The sequence below is a fragment of the Budorcas taxicolor genome, chromosome 23 (genome assembly GCF_023091745.1).
Source record: "Budorcas taxicolor isolate Tak-1 chromosome 23, Takin1.1, whole genome shotgun sequence".
In the NCBI taxonomy this organism is placed as follows: Eukaryota; Metazoa; Chordata; class Mammalia; order Artiodactyla; family Bovidae; genus Budorcas; species Budorcas taxicolor.
In genome coordinates this window covers 17,890,340-17,909,303 of record NC_068932.1, presented here as the reverse complement: position 1 = coordinate 17,909,303, position 18,964 = coordinate 17,890,340, and the positions used below count along the sequence as shown (strand labels likewise).

The following is an 18,964-nucleotide window of genomic DNA, read 5'->3' as shown; positions in this document are numbered from 1 at the left end:
AAATACTTGAGGCTTTGCAAGTCACATACAGTCTCTGTAACATCTCGTTCTTCCCCCTCCAAAACTACTTCTTTAAGCTTGTAAGCATTACAAAAACCAACTGTGGGCTGGATTGTCTGATCCCTGACAGAATATTAAAGTTCTCTAAGAACTATACAAAAGTAGCTCTACTGATCCCTGAAACAGCAAGGACATAACTGAATAAATGAAGCAACAAAACTGTATCAGCATGGTAGTTAGTTGTCAGGGCAATAAATAGTTAATAAAGTTAAACTTTAAACAAAAATTAAAGATTTAACATTTCTTAAAGTTTCTTTTGTAACTCTAAAGTCTGTCACCTTTGAGTTTGCGTGGGGGGAATAAGAATGGGGGAGGTCACTTACATAGCTGCTTATTTTCAAGACATAACATCTTAGGAAAAGTAATGACAGAAAAAATAACAAGTTTCACTTGGGAAAGATTAAGAAGGCCTAGACTTAAGAAGTGTGATACAAAACTGATGGGGTGACATTTTAGAGCTGTTCCTGTCAAAATTCAAGATCATTCCCACGCTGTAATGGAGTTCTCCAAATTTCAGTTCAGTTCAGTTCAGTCACTCAGTCGTGTCCTACTCTTTGTAACCCCATGAATCGCAGCATGCCAGGCATTCCTGTCCACCAACTCCCGGAGTTCACTCAGACTCACGTCCATCGAGTCGGTGATGCCATCCAGCCATCTCATCCTCGGTCGTCCCCTTTTCCTCCTGCCCCCAATCCCCCTCAGCATCAGAGTCTTTTCCAATGAGTCAACTCTTCACACGAGGTGGCCAAAGTACTGGAGTTTCAGCTTTAGCATCATTCCTTCCAAAGAACACCCAGGGCCGACCTCCTTCAGGAATGGACTGGTTGGATCTCCTTGCAGTCCAAGGGACTCTCAAGAGTCCTCCAACACCACAGTTCAAAAGCATCAATTCTTCGGTGCTCAGCTTTCTTCACAGTCCAACTCTCACATCCATACATGACCACTGGAAAAACCATAGCCTTGACTAGACGGACCTTTGTTGGCAAAGTAATGTCTCTGCTTTTGAATATGCTATCTAGGTTGGTCATAGCTTTTCTTCCAAGGAGTAAGCATCTTTTAATTTCATGGCTGCAGTCACCATCTGCAGTGATTTTGGAGCCCCCCAAAATAAAGTCTGACACTGTTTCCAGTGTTTCCCCATCTATTTCCCATGAAGTGATGGGACCGAATGCCATGAGCTTCGTTTTCTGAATGTTGAGCTTTAAGCCAACTTTTTCACTCTCCTCTTTTACTTTCATCAAGAGGCTTTTTAGTCCCTCCTCACTTTCTCCAAATTTAAACAGTATTTAAAAAAAAATCCATACCACATAGTAAATCTAGGAAACAGAAGTATATGTATGCATGCAGGTTTTGTAATAATTATTTTAAAAAGACCTATGCAAGTAGAACATGGGTCTACAGCTATAGCCATGTCTGCTACCAATGGCTTACTGACATTTCAAGCAATAAGCTAATAAGAGCTGACAAGATGCAACTCATTGATTTAAATGCCACTCTCCTATGTTTATTATTTTAAATGCCATCAAGTCTTAGGGAAAATGACTCCACCATTTTACATGCCTGTTTTTTTTAAGGTCAGTTATCTGAAAAGAAAGCTTCTTATTTTGTGTAAATTACTGCTTTTTACATTGACTAAATATGAATTGCTGGGCTGAGCCACCAGGGAAGTCCTAACACAATGTTTACTGTATGTCAATGTTATCTTTGGGGTTCTCTGGTGGCTCAGCTGCTAAAGAATCCGCCAACAACGTGGGAGACCTGGGTTGGGAAGATCCCCTGGAGAAGGGAATGGCTACCCACTTCAGTATTCTGCCCAGAATTTCATGGACTGTATAGACCATGGAGCCACAAAGAGTTGGACACAACTGAGTGACTTTCACTTTCAACATTATTTTCAATTTTGTTAAGCAGACCAATAGGTTAAAGAATAGGCAAATGATGAAGTTTGAAGCCTGCCTACATATCAAGAGTTAAATACAGTATTAAAAACGTCCAATAAACGTACCACAAATGATTCTTATCAGTATATCTAACTGTTATTACTGTACACGGAAATTAAGCCTAAAGTGCAAGTAGTAGCAAATGACTATTCAGTTCAGTCGCTCAGTCGTGTCCAACTCTTTGCGACCCCATGAATCGCAGCACGCCAGGCCTCCCTGTCCATCACCAACTCCTGGAGTTCACGCAAACTCACGTCCATCAAGTCAGTGATGCCATCCAGCCATCTCATCCTCTGTCATCCCCTTCTCCAATCCCTCCCAGCATCAGGGTCTTTTCCAATGAGCCAACTCTTCACATGAGGTGGCCAAAGTACTGGAGTTTCAGCTTTAGCATCATTCCTTCCAAAGAAATCCCAGGACTGATCTCCTTCAGAATGGAGTGGTTGGATCTCCTTGCAGTCCAAGGGACTCTCAAGAGTCTTCTCCAACACCACAGTTCAAAAGCATCAATTCTTTGGCATTCAGCTTTCTTCACAGTCCAACTCTCATATCCATACATGACTACTGGTAAAACCATAGCCTTGACTACACGGACATTTGTTGGCAAAGTAATGTCTTTGCTTATGAATATGCCATCTAGGTTGGTCATAACTTTCCTTCCAAGGAGTAAGCGTCTTTTACTACTATTTTATTCAATTCCCCAGTATCTATAATCAGCACTTGCTGTTAGTTTTTCCTCCGTTAGACATGTATAGTTTTAAAAACTATTTTCTTTTGCTAACTACTACCTTTTAAACATTACATGAGAATGAAGCAGGGAACTTTAGTCTCAATGACAGAGCTTTGGTTCTGGGCAAGCAGGTTGTCAGTATTCCCTGGTGTCTCAGTGGTAAAGAATCTGCCTGCAATGCAGGAGGCCAGGGTTTGATCCCTGGGTTGGGAAGATCCCCTGGAGGAGGAAATGGCAACCCACTCCAGTATTCTTGCCTTGAAAATCCCATGGACAGAGGAGCCTGGCAGGCTACAATCCATAGGGTCACACAGAGTCGGACACGACTGAAGCGACTAAGCAACAGCAACAAAGCAGGTTGGAGGATTTAAATCTCCTTTAATTTCATCAGCCACCAATATTCCATACGCAAGGAGGGATCCATTTTTTACTTCTCTGGTATACTCTCTGATTTACCAAGAATCAGACGTTTAACAAATTTGCCAAATAACTAGTGTATCTGCTTAATTCTAACCACATAATATTGGATAGAACTGATCTCCAATAATGGTTTCTCTGAATCTGTATGTTTGTCTTAGGGGAAAAAAGTCCACAGACTGGGAGTATATATTAAAAAAACACAACACACACACACACACACACACACATGCATACACAAATCACCCTCCTCCCCGCCAGAAAAAAAACTGTCTGATACTGAATCTTGGATGAGCACTGATTTACCGTGTCAAGTGGTTTTCCTTAATCTTTTAAAATAATCTGTATAAAAGCCTCTGGAAATACAACAAGGTTAGGTCTTGCAATTTAGATTTGTACACTTAACTTCATAAGTAATTAATTATGTACTAATGTGTGGGATTCATTCAACTTATTCTGTATTTATTTAAGTCGTCTCCTAAGTAAGTAACTCTTAAACTTCTCAGATTTGTTTCTTCTTTCTCAGTCCTAACAGACAGGCACTATATTCATACATTTTTCTTCCACAGTTCCATTTACATAATAGGTACTGTGAATACTTATTGAGTTGTGGTTCTCTAGGACAAGATAACAGAGAAGGCATTATCAGCAGTGCTGAATATGCCCAAACAGATACATTCAACATGAATACATGCTGCAGAATACAATGAGAAAATAATAACTTAGATTTAGCATCTGCTCTTACTATAAGTTTCAATGTGCTAAAATTGAAATAAAAATTAAAATGTAAGATGGATATCTCTAAAACTTCTAATTAGTGCATACTCACAAAAGAGGAAATGATGGAATGTTCAAAGTAAGCACAGCATGGCAGACTAATGACAGGCATGGGAAGCACCTAGTTACACGAGTCCCGAGAACAGATGGGCCTGAGAGAGGTATGATCGTGGAAGTGAAAAGCCAGAGTGAGGCCGCTCAGTCTAGCCCACCCCTGTGTGACCTCATGGACTGTAGCCCGCCAGGTTCCTCCATCCACAGGACTTTCTGGGCAAGGATACTGGAGTGGGTGCCATTTCCCTCTCCAGGGGATCTTCCTGACTTACTCCAATCTTATTGCTGGTTACTTACAAAAATAAATTCTCTGCCTCTCCTGTATCTGTCTATCCAGACCTATATATTCTTCAAACATGTACCACAAGTCCTAACTTCTTAAAACATTCTCATTGTTAAATACTAAACTTACTAATAATAGCCTTATAATAAACTTAACATAAACAATTCATATTTTTATATGAAATCCCATCTCACATTACCCTTAGTTATTAAAACATCTGTAACTCTTTATAATAGCTATCTCCATCTCAGCCAAGTACAAGAACATCCATTATCATACACTGATTCATCACTTAAAATTAGCCCATTTTTAGGGATATGAAATACTGAAAGTAATTTTTAATTCTTTCTCTCTCTCCAGTACTCCTTCACTACTATTGGATCAGCTCTTCATGCTATCAACACAATCCTACAATTAATAAAAGCATCACAATATAGCTTCTGATATAGAAATACAGGTGTATGTGTACATATATTTAAGTATTAACACATCTTTTCTAGCTCAGACAACTAAGGAGGTCTAAAAGCAATGATGTTCCAGTACCAATGAGTATACCGAGTACTTTGCTTTCTTACACAATTTTCCAAATAAAAAAAAAAAAAAACAAGGAAGAATGGATCAGTTCAGTTGCTCAGTCGTGTCCGACTCTTTGCGACCCCATGGACGACATTACGCTGGGCCTCCCTGTCCATCAACAACTCCTGGAGTCTACCCAAACTCATGTCCATCACGTCGGTGATGCCATCCAACCATCTCATCCCCTGTCGTCCCCTTCTCCTCCCGCCCCAATCTTTCCCAGCATCAGGATACATGTATATTTATGGCTGAGTCTCTTCACTGGTCATCTGAAACTATCAAAACACTGTTAACTAGCTATACCCCAAAGCAAAATGTTTTTGGTGTTTAAAAGAAAAAAAAAGAAATGAGGATTCTTTGGCGGGTTCTGATAGAGAAAGGAAAGATAAGTGTGGAACAGTTTTTGGGGCCAAAAGGTAAAGATTGATAGAAACATGCTAAAAAAAAAAAAGGATGAAAAGCCAACCAGAATGGGCTTTCAATGGACAAATGGAAAACAACTCAAACTACAAAATAAATAATGATTGCAATACATTATAATCCAAAGAACAAAATAAGAATTCATGAGTCAATACTGACAGGTAAACAACAAAAACACAGAGAACGGAAACATCTTCCTTACAGTAAGATTTCAACAAATAGAGTTTGAAGAAATAATAGAACTAGGAAAGCATCATTTGGTAAACACCATGCTAGTATTTTTTTCAGACAAGATTAATCAATTGATGCTAAAATTATGATGGGAAAAAAATATTTACAAAATCTCAAAGTATGTCTCCACAAGATACCTATCAAGCACAAAAGGGAAAAAAACAGAAACCCCGCAGTAGAGGAAACTTGGCAGACACAGTCTTAACCACGTGATCAAATTAAACATCACCATGTGTTTCCTGACATGGTGCACTAAGGGTGACACCACGTCGATTCTGTGCAATTCTTGCCAAATATGCATAACCTGAATTCAATTATAAGAAACCATCAGACAAATCAATTTGCTAGCATTCTTCAAAGTGTCAACGTAACGAAAGGCAAAGAAACAGAACTATTAGACTAAAGGAGACAAAGCAGACATGACAGCCATATAGCAAAGTGTGGTCCTAGATGGACTCCTGGGCCAGAAACATGACTTTAACTGGGGTAACTGGTGAATTCTGAAAGGCATGCAGGTTACAGTACTTTATCAGTGTTTACCTCCTAATTTTTATCATTGTATTGTGGTTACATAAGACATTATCATTTGGGAAATCAAGGTATAGAGGAATTTATTATTTTTGCAAGTGTTTTATATATCTAAAATTATTTCAAAAAGAAGCTAAGGAAAAGTATAAAAGCCTCTTAAGTGTACAGTACACAGAAAACTTTTTGTGTATATACTTGGCATACGTAAGCAGTCAAAACAGCTATAATATTATAACTCTCCAACTTTATTATGTACACTGACTTCTTCTTAGTTATTCACTTAGTACATATTTTAGAGTATCTACTACATGCTGAACAAACAGGAAAGGAAGGAAAGAAGGGAGAAACCTAGTAAGGCAGGCAGGTAGACAGTCACCCATGAACAGACTCCTACCACAACTGAGACTGGCTATTTCAAATATACTCATGCCCATTTACACTCTTATTCTCTTCCTCTTCCAAACTGAGTAACTTCAAATACTATTTAATTCTTACTCTACCACTTTCCATATTCATGTTTCTAGCTTTGTAATCAAAATCCATGTACTCTAAAAACATGGATCCAATCCCAGTTATGTGACTTTGCCCATAACTCAGACTCTGATCCTTGCCATTTCTTTATCTGTAAAACTGGGATGACTTTAGCCAACTTTATAACTAACTTTATAGGGATGTTGTTGTGAGAATTAAATGGGAACAAATAAAAGTAACTGGCACATAGTAGGTGCTCAAAAAAATGTTACTTGTCTTTCCCATACAAAATATATTTTCTAACTGCTGAAGTGTAGATGAACAATCATTTTACTAATTTCTAGCTAAGTCCCTGTTATACTTTCCAAAAAGGCAACTTCATATTTTTCACTAGATATTTTTAAAGTGTTAGTAGTTGCTCAGTCGTGTCCGACTCTTTGCAACCTCATGGACAGTACCCCACCATGCTCCTCTGTCCATGGAATTCTCCAGGCAAGAACACTACAGTAGGTTGCCTTTCCCTTCTCCAGGGGATTTCCCTGACCGACCCAGCGATCAAACCCAGATCTCCTGCACTGCAGGCAGATTGTTTGACCAACTCAGTCACCAGGAAAGGGCAGGTATTTATTTTATCCATTCTAATAGTATCCAATGAAAATCAAATTAACTAAAAACAATTAGGAATAACCTGCATCTCATTCTTAAATATCAGACTAGTATTTCTAACAGCTTTTTCAAACATTATCTGACATCTCACCAGGCCAACCTCAAAATCAAAATTCCAATATTGTGCTCTATGCTGCCACCTCTTGGCTGTTAACCACTCTCTCCCGTACTTCTTTCATTTGTGGAATCTTACGGGCTTCCCTCATAGCTCAGTCGGTAAAGAATCTGCCTTCAATGCAGGAGACCTGGGTTCGATTCCCGGGTCCTGAAGATTCCCCTGGCGAAGGAAATGGCAATCCATTCCAGTATTCTTGCCTGAAAAATTCCATGAACAGAGGAGCCTGGCAGGCTACAGCCCATGGGGTCATAAGAGTAGGACACGACTTAGCGACTAAAACCACCACCACCAAAGTCAGCCAAGTCTCAACCCAACGTAGGCAAAATTAACTTCCGGATCTACTCCTCAGATAAGATGCACAAATGTCTGGAAGAGTTTCAACACAATCACTTTCAATCTAACACAACTAAAGCTATGTATCTGACAAGTTATGTTTTCCAGGCTCTCTCTATTTTCAAATACACAGACACTATGGCTGTCTCTGATAAAAACAAATGCCAAAGACAGTTAGTGACATGTCTAATGGAGAAAACTAGCTTTCCCAGATCTAGCTGGCCTTTCAAACAAATATTCTAACTAGAATACTAACTAAAAATTATAGAATTACAAACAGTAAGAACAGCTGCTACGTGGTTAAATGCTACATGGTTCCATGCCTTGCTATTTCTGTATCTTCTTCTTAAAATATTCATGAAATATTTTATCCTCCTATAGCAATGGGAAACTCAACCATATTACAAGAATATACTGTACTCTATTATTGACCACAGAAGAGCTTTCCTCCCAATCCTCTTCTGAAAAAAAGAGGTAATCAATCATTGGCTCCTTCTGTCCAAAATGCCTATTAAATAACTTGCTCAATAACTGGTCACAACATATATGAATGTACACACAAAGACACATAGTTTAAAATGATGAACTTAAACTTCATTGGTAGCTGTTTAATTTTCCGGTCTTTTCCAAACCACAGTAAATTTCAAAACACTTTACTCATTAATTCAATAAAAACAGACCATCCTGGATAGTCATAGCAATAATTTTTTCACGAACTTAAGCAAGAAAAAGATGCCATAAAAAAAAGAACATTAAAATGCTCTTAAATTAGCTTTGATTTTAAAGCAACTTGCCAACATTAGTAAATAATGGTAGAGCGGCTATATGCAAGGGTACAAAAAAGCATAAGTCATGGTCTGTGGTCTTCAGAAGCTGACAATGTAGTCAGGAACACAAGATTCAAACACAGAAAAGGATAAATAACAGAAAGCAGAATATTAATTGACAAATAACTGGTGTAATATTTACTACAACAGTGTGAAGTGTTGAACCAGCAGTAAGAGCAGAGGTATACCATTTATAAGAAAGGGGAGTTAAGGTAAGAGTAAGAGCAAGCAGAATTTCAAGCTTTAAAGAACAAGTGCAATGGCCTAGTCCAAATGGTAAAAGTATGTTGTTTACTATAAATGATCAGACCGATTTTGTGTAGAAGACTAGTAGTATTGGTAAGAGAAGTGGACGGAACTGGGAGGGTACTGAGACTCTGAGCATTAGGCTAATGAATCCCAAAGACAACTGTAAAGTCACCAGACTGAGTGAAGGTTAACATTTCCATAACCCTGTACCAGTGTTTAACACACTGACAAAAACAGAGAGAGGAATCATTTCAGTAGCCCAGAAAAATGCTAATGGTCTGAACTACAGTGATGACTGTGAAAAGAGAAAGAATGATATTCAATACAAACAAGAACTGATACAACCTGGTCAATGATTTGAAGTCAGAAGTGTACAAGGAAAAGGAAGGAATTAAAACTGTTTCCAACGTTTTAAACATTTCCATGGAGTAGAAATACCATGAAAAGAAACATAAGACTGTAAATCATTATAAATAATTTCCAACAACTGAAGCGTCTAAACCAAAATTCTTTTTATGTTTAACACAAAGCAATAAAACAAGAGAAACCCTAAGGTACAGCCAGTTTCTACACCTGAATACAAACAGCATCCATGCTCAAATATTATGAAGAAACATGAGACGGCCTAAACATAGTCCATCGTAAGTCTACATGAATTAATAACTACTTGATCTAGGTTCTTGTTACTGTATAAATGACTCCCATTACATTTCATATTTAAAATAACACAACAGTTTGAAACCTAGTTAATTATTCTGTCTAGTGAACTACATAAATAGAGCATTGCATATTGGGATACAGATTTCTCAACAGACTGAACAACAGACTAGAAACAGTCTAAATTGCTAAACCAAGTTACTATCAAATCCTTTATAAATGAACATGGAATCCGTACTCCTACAAATCCTCCAACAAAGTAACCAAGTTTTGGGAAAATAAAATCTATAAAATACCACACTAGACAAGTTTCACAAGTTTCTTGGTTACCTTTACTTTATCTCTTCTCAAGCAACAGAACAGACAATTTTCATCAAAAGTCCAATCAGAAATGCTTTCAGGTTCACAGTCTGCAAAAATAGTAGGAATAACAAATTAATAGTCACAAAAGAAGATTTTTCAGGAAACAAATGAGAACTAATTTCAAAAATATTATCTGGTTTAACTACACCAAAAATACAGGCTCCTTATCTGCAATAATTGTTCACTAGTTAATACACCTTATTCATAAATATATTTGCATTATCACAGATAACTACATACAAAAAGATGCTTACATGGGTATACCGTCATCCCACATAAAACTGTGAATAAAAAGGAGAAGGAGACTGGGGCTTAAGTCACCAAGATATCATTTATGTCACCAGGAAGAATTTGAAATACCAAAGAAAGATTTTGAATACCTTTAAATAAACTGAGATCTTTTAATAATGCAGGTCCAAACAGCCCTTCAAGAATACTTTCAAACCCTGAAAGGATGAAAAAAATTCATTATTACAATAACATTCCCTACAGTAATTTTAACCTAGTTGCATGAAAAAATGATGGTGCTTTCTTTCCATTCTCAGGACCTCCAGATTATTATTCAAAGGATGCTGAGGAGAGTGTCAATGACGAATCTAAAAGGAGTATTTGCATTTCTGTCAGTGATTAACACTCAATACAAATTCACAACCCATTCAAGGACAATACAAAACAACAGGAGAAATAACCAATGAAGGAATGTAAATTCATGAGGTCTCTTACCATCTTACAAAATTCCAAATACCTCTTTACATAAACTTTCAAACTTCATTTTAAGAGGCACCTTTCCCAATGAAGAGTCAAACTGCTTCAAAATTTTCAGTCTTCTGGGTTAATCTAAACAGTGTATTTCTGAATATGAACTGAGTTAATAGATTCTTCAATCTAACAGTTTTTTAAGAAGGAAAAGCCTCACTGAAAACAACATTTGTATCACAAAAAGAAAAAGACCTTTGTCATTAGTTCACACTGCCACAGTAACTACTGGGTTCCTTTATGAACCACTGATTATACACACAAAAAGAGAGAGAAAGAGAATTCAAAGATACCTATACACAGATGTTTAGAAAATGAAAACAAAAAATGAACTTTTCTAATATATTACCTCAAATACCACTGATTAACTCAATGAAAAACAAGTTAAAAAATATCTTTGCTGTCATCTATGGGTATTAAGAGTAAGGAGGAAAATGCAAAAGAGAAGACAACTGTACCTTCATACAACACAACAAATAATGGGTTAGTACAGCAGTTCCCAAACCCTATGTATCATGACCTCATTTGGAGCTCAAGTAAGTAAAACAAGAGGTCTATAAATCCACGTCCTTTAAGCATGACCTTAAGAAATAAATGGTCTTGTGCATTCCATGTACACACAACTTCTCAAATGTACAGAAATATTATTGCAATTAAGAAAATATGTAAGTGTTACTGAATTCCTAGTAGTTTGGGTCACTATGCATTTTGTCACATAATCTGATTATCACCTAAGGGTTTACAATTTTTTTCAATTGTTAAAAAGTTCCCCCATGTTCAAAAGTGAGGGAACCACTAATTTAAAATCCTATAGCCTGGTGGGCACATGAGCCCACGAACAGGGACATTTCCTAACCACAATCACCAGAAAGACTTTGGAAAATAAGGGTGTAAGAAAGATGGTCCCAAGAAACAGTATCTTATCTCCTTATAAGAGTAACACTGTACTGTAAAGGATTCCTTTGTCCTTAATATTAAGTCATCATATTCAATAGGGTAAACCCTAGAGTTTGTACCATCTACACTGTAGTTACTTGACTTTGTTGTACTATTTTCATAATTTCTAGATTCTAAGTTTTTCATTTATTATTAACAATCAATTGTTTTTCAACTCTCTTTTGTTCTTCCCATCAAAATTATTCCAAGGACATTAGCAAAACCAAACTACCCATTCAAACAAATGGGAAATATCTACCCTGTTTATTATTTGCCTACTATAATTAAAACACTGTTCACTAAATCACTATGTCCTCTTTCTCTACACTAGGGAGGTTAAGTGTTGGGCTAAAGTTTTTGAGGGTGGGGAGGTGGTGGTGAGGGAATGAGAAGGAAATGCTAGGTACTGCCTATCCTGGGTCTGCAAACTAGATATTTCCAACACTAGCTTACAAAGAAAAAAAAAAAAAAATCCTGTAGCCTGCCTCTAGAGCCCTTTTACTCCCAAAATGGATTTCTAACTTCACAAATATTAATGAAAGTGTTTGAATATCTGGCAAGTACCAAGTACACACTGCAAATAACTAAAGGGGATTATGGGTGGCTCTTATTCTGAAGAGCAAATCTAATATCCTTTCACCTGGATTTATATGAAATAATAACAAATTTTAAATGTGTATGCTTAGCATAAATTCTTGAAAGGGAAAATGTAAATATAGCAAAAAATAATACTAAGAAAGAAAAAAATCAAATAAAAGCCTTGGTGGGTAAAATTTTAAAAATTACAAAAGATAACAGAATTACAAAGAATAGTAAGAACATCAATAACATAAAAACACTAACAAAAATTGAATCACATTATCAAAGACCATGAAAAGGGAAAGACCAAAAATAATCAAACAAGAAAAAAAAAATCGGGCCATAAAAGCAAAGATTTAACCACAATTAATTTTGATCAAAACAGCAACTGTAAACAAGTCACTACTCTTTTGTGCATGTCTGCAACAATACATTAAACCATACAAATACTGATGAGACACCGTTAAGTCATGTTTTGCCGACTCTGCTTAACTGAATTTAATGCCACTCAGTTTTATTAATACTAAATATTGAATTTAGCAGTTGCATAGCAACAAGGAATGTCTCATGTGCTATGCTTGACATTAACAAAAGGCAAATAAGAAAAGAATAAATGTATTCAAAATTTATACCATGATCTCATAGAAAAGCCATGAAGATCAACAACAAAATGCCAAGGAAAATTAAATACATAATGAAAAAGACAGCTATGTCATTCTGTTCAATCACCAGGGCTTAAAACTCACCTGTATGTAACATATTACATGTAAAGAAATATTAATAATTTTATTAAGCATGACTACTGGCCAAAGAATCCCTATCCAACATTGCAACTGGAATGAAAGCTGGTCTCCAATCTCTTCTTACTGCAACCTGAAGACAATCACTGTGTCTTCAGACTGTCTTCCTAAAACACTACTTTAACAGTGTGACCAACTGTTCACCAAAACCACACTTTGTTTTTAAAAACAAATCCCAAATTCCTAAGTCTAGCAATCAAAACTATTTATAGTTAATAATTTGACCCTAACCTACCACTGACAGCCTTATTTCTCAAAACTTTCCTGCTCATTATCACAGCTCCAACCAGGGTGGTATCCTAATGTGTTCAATCATCTATCTATGTCCTCATATTTTCTGAAGCCTTTTTCATTTCACTTCTGCCCAAATATATTATCTCCATCAAGGCATTCTTCAGCTTATTCAACAAATAGATATTTGCTTATCTAACATACATTAACCAAAAGCCTACCAGCTATCAGGGACAGTGACAAGCACTGAACAGGTAGGCAATGATGATCAGACATGGTACCCGCCCTCAAGGAGCCTGGGTTTCCAGTTTTCTCATCCTCAGAATTCACACTATGACTCCCTCTCTTTTAAACAAATGTTAACTGCCCTATGTTTTCTCTTTTCTATTAATATCACATGCAAAGCACTTTCTATGTAAGTATTCTGTAATATAAGATTGTCATAGGCTATCAAAACCCGGCTTCTGTCTTTCTTTCCATATGTTTAGGTCCTCTAGGAGATTTAATACGCCATGAAGGCTAGGAAGGAAGGCCTTCCTGTTTCCCGCAGTGTTCCTCTTACACTAGGGCTCTCTGGTTTTTAGTTTGATTTTAATAACCTACCTCTCAAAAACAAAAGATAGAAGATTAAAATTTCTCACATATTACCCTCTTCAATCTAAATCATAATCTCTACTCTATTTCTAACCAAAATGGGAAAGCAGATTATGAAAAGTAATGAGAGGAATATATCAAATACACAGACAACTGAAGTAAGCAACAGCCTGTACTTCTGAAATAAGAAAAATATCATAGATGGAATGAAAAAATGGTTCACGCGTCTTGGGAACCCTTCCTGAGAGAACAGTACAGTGATTATCAGTCTGAGAGACAATTTTCACATCAAGGTCCCTTGGATATGCCTGGTATAAAAAAAAAAAAGAGCTCAATCTTCAATACAGTATCATTATTTCATAAAATATCAGTTCAAAGGTGCTTGCTGGTAACAATCATCAACTAGTATCTTAATACACAAAAAAAGAGACTGATAGTATCTGGAGTTTTTTGCTTAAAACTCAGGGTTTTAACTTGGGAATACCACACTTAACTTCATTAAAAGTAAGCACCAAAATGAATAATTAAAAAGCACCAGATTACACAATTTTTTATACTCAATCCAAAGGAAGAGAGGTAATTAAACCCTTTTTAATCGATGTTTCATCTACTTTAAGGTATCTATCACACAACCAAAGCAGTCTGGATGAAGTACACGTAAAGAGCAAAACCCAGGCTTGTCTTCTCATTACTCTAGGCAATACGCCCCTGCTGGACAATTACACTCATTAAGACTTCCTCCTCTCTCCCTGAGCATCTGCTCCCAGCCCACACTCTGTGAGGAGCACATCTGCGGGCTCACTTACCATCCTGAGAATCACCCAGCACAAACACTGATGAAAGAACCTGATAAGACACACTGAGGACAAACAATAACCCAGTCAAAACTAACAGCCCAAACTGAAACAGAATTAATGAAGAAAAACACTAGAGGTTGAAAAAAATTAGTGTTTCTATTGAAGCCAGGGAAGAACAGCATTTAAAGCAAAAAGCAAGCTGCCAGGAGTGCAGAATATGTGTTTGGGGAGGAAAAAAAAAGAAAACCCAAACTGCCAAAATAACCAAATAAAAGTATTAAATAGAAAAATATACAACCAGTTAGTGATTTTAAAAATTCAAGAAATGTCCTCATAATGCATTGTAAATCTGAAGTCAAAGAAATCATGTGAGAAAGATTAGAGATGAGGAGGAGGGCAGGCATTCACTATCTGTGAAAGAGGATTTGCAGAACAAGAGAGAGCAAATAATAAAAATTTTCAAAAATTAAATTTAAGAAACGGGGGTGGGATCAAGGGGGAAGATGAGAACAAAAAGAAAACTTCCTGATGTTGAATACTGTTATGCATCTTCACAGTTAATGTGTTTAGAGAAGTACTGGGCAGAATACTCCGGGGAAAAAAGCGTATTGATACCTGTAACTCTCCTGGCAAAATACTTGAATTTCAAAAATAAAAGTTTAAAAACTCCAAAATAAGGGGAAAATTTTACTTAATTTACACAAAATAAGAGGAAAGAGATTCAGAATGACAGTCATTTCATCAGTAAAAGTAAATGCTAAAAGCCAATAGAGCTATGTTTACAAAATTCTGAAGGTTAAAAATAAAAAACAAATGTTTAAAGCCAATCTATTATTCACAGATATGGATAAAATAAAAATACTAGATATGCTCTGATTTAAAAAGTAAGACATCCATTTACTCTGGGTACTAGTAACAGATAAAGTAGTTGAGCTAAAATAAAAAGTTCAGAACAAAAACCTCCTAAAAATGACACTTTATATGAAGAATAACAGTGTATGGCTGAGTTCCTTTGCTGTTCACCTGAAACTCACAACATTGTTTGTTAATCGGCTATATCCCAATACAAAATAAAAAGTTAAAAACAAATAATGGCAAGCAATGTACCAGCAAAACTAACAGTTAAGTATAAACACCTGTTACTAATATGAGGAGATTCAGTTTAATACAAGAGATAAAGAATTCTTTAAATAAACACAGTATAATTTTTTAAATTAATGATGTAGGAATAACATCCCAAACTGTTACAAAAAATCTTAGGTGAAGAAGAATAAATAAAGTGTGCTTAGATCAAGTGTGCATGCAGGATGAGGGAACACTTTGTAACAGTCATTACTCTTTGATGTTAATAAGAAAATGTAGGTTTAAAATAAATTTGTTTAACTTATTGGATAAGGCTGAAGAATTTCCAATCACCGGAGGAAATAAAGAACAACAAGCAACAACTATAAAAGGAAGTAAAATTTAAAACTAAACAAAAAGTAAGCATGCTAAACAAGAAACAAAAAAACAATTTCAGGAAAAATATCAAACATGTACATGTTACAATAAATATTAATCAATTAAACTAACTAAGCAAAAGAGAAAAAAGTGACAGGGCATAGCATGAGCTTCCCTGTCTCTGGTAAAGAATCTGCCTTCCAATGCAGCAGACACAAGTTCGATCCCTGGGTTGGGAAGATCTGGAGAACGGAATGGCAAGCCACTCCACTATTCTTGCCTGGGAAATCCCATAGACAGAGGAGCCTGGTGAACCATGGGGCTGCTAATGAGTGGGACATGACTGAGTGCCTAAATAACAGGGCACAGTAACACGCGTTCCTAACAGACGCAAAGTGACACAGGCATGTTGAACTAAAGAGGGAGGCACAGCTGTGAGACAAATGTAAAAAGGTACGAAGAAAAAAAGCAATAGAGATGGCAATAACAATCAGAAAAAGAACTACTCAAGGATAAAGTATAAAACATAGATAACTAATAAGAACCTACTATACATGCGAAGAGTTGACTCATTGGAAAAGACTTTGATGCTGGGAGGGATTGGGGACAGGAGAAGAAGGGGACGACAGAGGATGAGATGGCTGGATGGCATCACTGACTCGATGGACATGAATCTGAGTGAACTCCTACAGTTGGTGATGGACAGGGAGGCCTGGCTTGCTGCGATTCATGGGGTCGCAAAGAGTCGGACACGACTGAGCAACTGAACTGAACTGAACTGAAACAACAGGGAACTCTACTCAATACTCGGTAATGGCCTACATGGGAAAATAATTTTTAAAGAGTGAATATATGGATATGTATAACTGATTCACTTTGCTGTACACGTGAAACTAACACAACATAACAGTTCAATAAGAATTTAAAAAAGAAAAAAAAGCATATAACCAAAAAGTGAAGAATTTTTCTATTACTAAAGGGCTAATCTATTTCATGAGTAAACCTGACCTATGATTTTCTTTCTTACATGTCTGGTTTGACAAATATCCTTCTAGAAAGAACTGAGATATATTTCCTTTTTTCCTACTTTCTGGAGGAGGTGACAGAAAAGTGGGAAGCTTTCTTCCTTAAAAAAAGTAGGGAGGAACTCACATGTAAAGCATTCTGGGGTTATTCTCTTTGTTTTAACTATTAAGTTTATTTAATAGTTATAGAACTATTTAAGCTTTTTATTTCTTGAGTCAGTTTTTGGGAAGTTATATTTTTCTTTAATTTAAAAATTACTGGTATATAGTATTTTCCCTTATCTTTTTGAAAGCAGTGGCAAAATATACATAATATAAAATTTATAATTTTAATTACTTTTACATTTACTGCTGCATAAAATTTTAGATTGTTGGCACCATCATCCATCTCCAGTGATTCTTTCATTTTGCTGAAGAAGAAAACTGGAACTATATACTATACAGAGGAAGGGTAATCGTCTATTTGCGTCTGCTCCCAGTCTTGCCAGCTACCATTCTACTTTGTACAACTGCAACTACTGCAAGCGCTTCTTAAGTGGAATAATAGAGTACGTACTTGTCGTTTAGTTACTAGCTTACTTCATTTAGTTACTGGCATAACATCCTCATGCTTCATCCGTCCTGCAGCATGTGACAGGATTTTTGTCCCTTTTAAGGCTGAATAATATTCCGTTAATACACAGATCATATTTCTCCATTCATACATCAACGAACACCGTAGTTACTTCTACCTTTTGGCTATTGTAAAATAATGTTGCTGTAAATCCCTTATCTCTTCTTTATCAGTAATCTTCATTTTCACAATATTCTTTCTTTCTTTCCTTGATTAATCTTAACAGGTCTGTTTTCTTAGTCCCCCCTCCCAACTCCCTTTTGACTTCTCTTGATCTTCTCTTTGTTCTCTGGTTCATCAATTTTTACTCTAAGTTTCATTATCTTTCTATTTTCTGTGGGTTTATTCTGCTTATTATTAAGTTTCTAACTTAGGGCAGTAGCTTAGTTCACTTATTTTCAAGTTTTTCCCTTAAAAAAAAAGCATAGGAGTGATTTAAGAGAATTAAACCGTAACTATTTTACATTAAGAAGTAGCCCAGGATAAATAAAATGCAGCATGTCCGTTTTGTTGTTGTTCAGTCGCTAAGTCACATCAGACTCTTGCAAGCCCACAGGCTGTAGCCCGTCCACCAGGCTCCGCTGTCCACGGGACCCTCCAGGCAAGAACATGGAGGGTTGTCATGTCCTCCCCCAGGGGATCTTCCCAACCCAGGGATCAAGCCCGCATCTCCTGCACTGGCAGGTGGAGTCTTTACCACTGAGCCACCTGGGAAGCCAAAACATCAGTATCATGGAATACTTTACAATAAGGATGAACGAACTTCAAAACATTATGCTAAGTGAAAAAGGCCAAAAATAACATATCACACACTATATGGTTCTATTTACATGAAATGTCCAAAAAAAACTAATTCGTAGAGATTAAAAGTAGTGATTTTCCTAGGGCTGGGAGTGAAAATGGGAATAACTGCGAAAGACATGTTTTTTTTTCCGAGATGATAGACTTATTCTAATATGTTAGATTTTGGTGATGGCTACATAACTCTAAATATAATAAAAATCAGTGACTTGTAAGGTGCATAAATTATATGTCAATGAAGCTTTTAAAGTAAGTATGCATATTTAGTAAATATTTACAATGTTTTAAGAAAATTTGGCCTGTTAGCCTGTGTTGAGAACTTTAATTTGAAATGCAGAATTGAATAGGTGATTTAGGTCTGACTGCAGGCTGAAACCTTACTAAGTTTACACACTTTGTTACAATATGTATGCAATTTAAGAATAACAACACTTAAAAGTATCTAAGAAGGGTTTGTTAAATCAGTATTTAAAGGGAAAATATAAAATTTTAAGTTTATAGATAAAAATGTTTAAAGTTAACTAAAATATTTGGAGTAAGATCTGTATTTTAAGAGAATAAGATTAAATTTATAAATTTAAATAAACATTTAAATTAGAAATCAAAGTAACTATGTTATTATCTTTTCTACATACAAAGTCACCCTATATCTCACACTTAATAATAAGAACCAATCAAGTGTGTAATACAGA

At 36.2% G+C, this 18,964-nt stretch overlaps 1 protein-coding gene across 1 annotated transcript in view; it reads right to left on the bottom strand.

Moving 5' to 3' along the window:
* Positions 1 to 9,704, bottom strand: part of LCOR (ligand dependent nuclear receptor corepressor) — a 61,043-nt gene extending 51,339 nt beyond the window's left edge. The window contains exon 1 of the mRNA XM_052661070.1: positions 9,668 to 9,704. The gene's annotated coding sequence lies outside the window, so the exon portion shown is untranslated. The remainder of the gene's footprint in view (positions 1 to 9,667) is intronic.
* Positions 9,705 to 18,964: the final 9,260 nt, after the last annotated feature.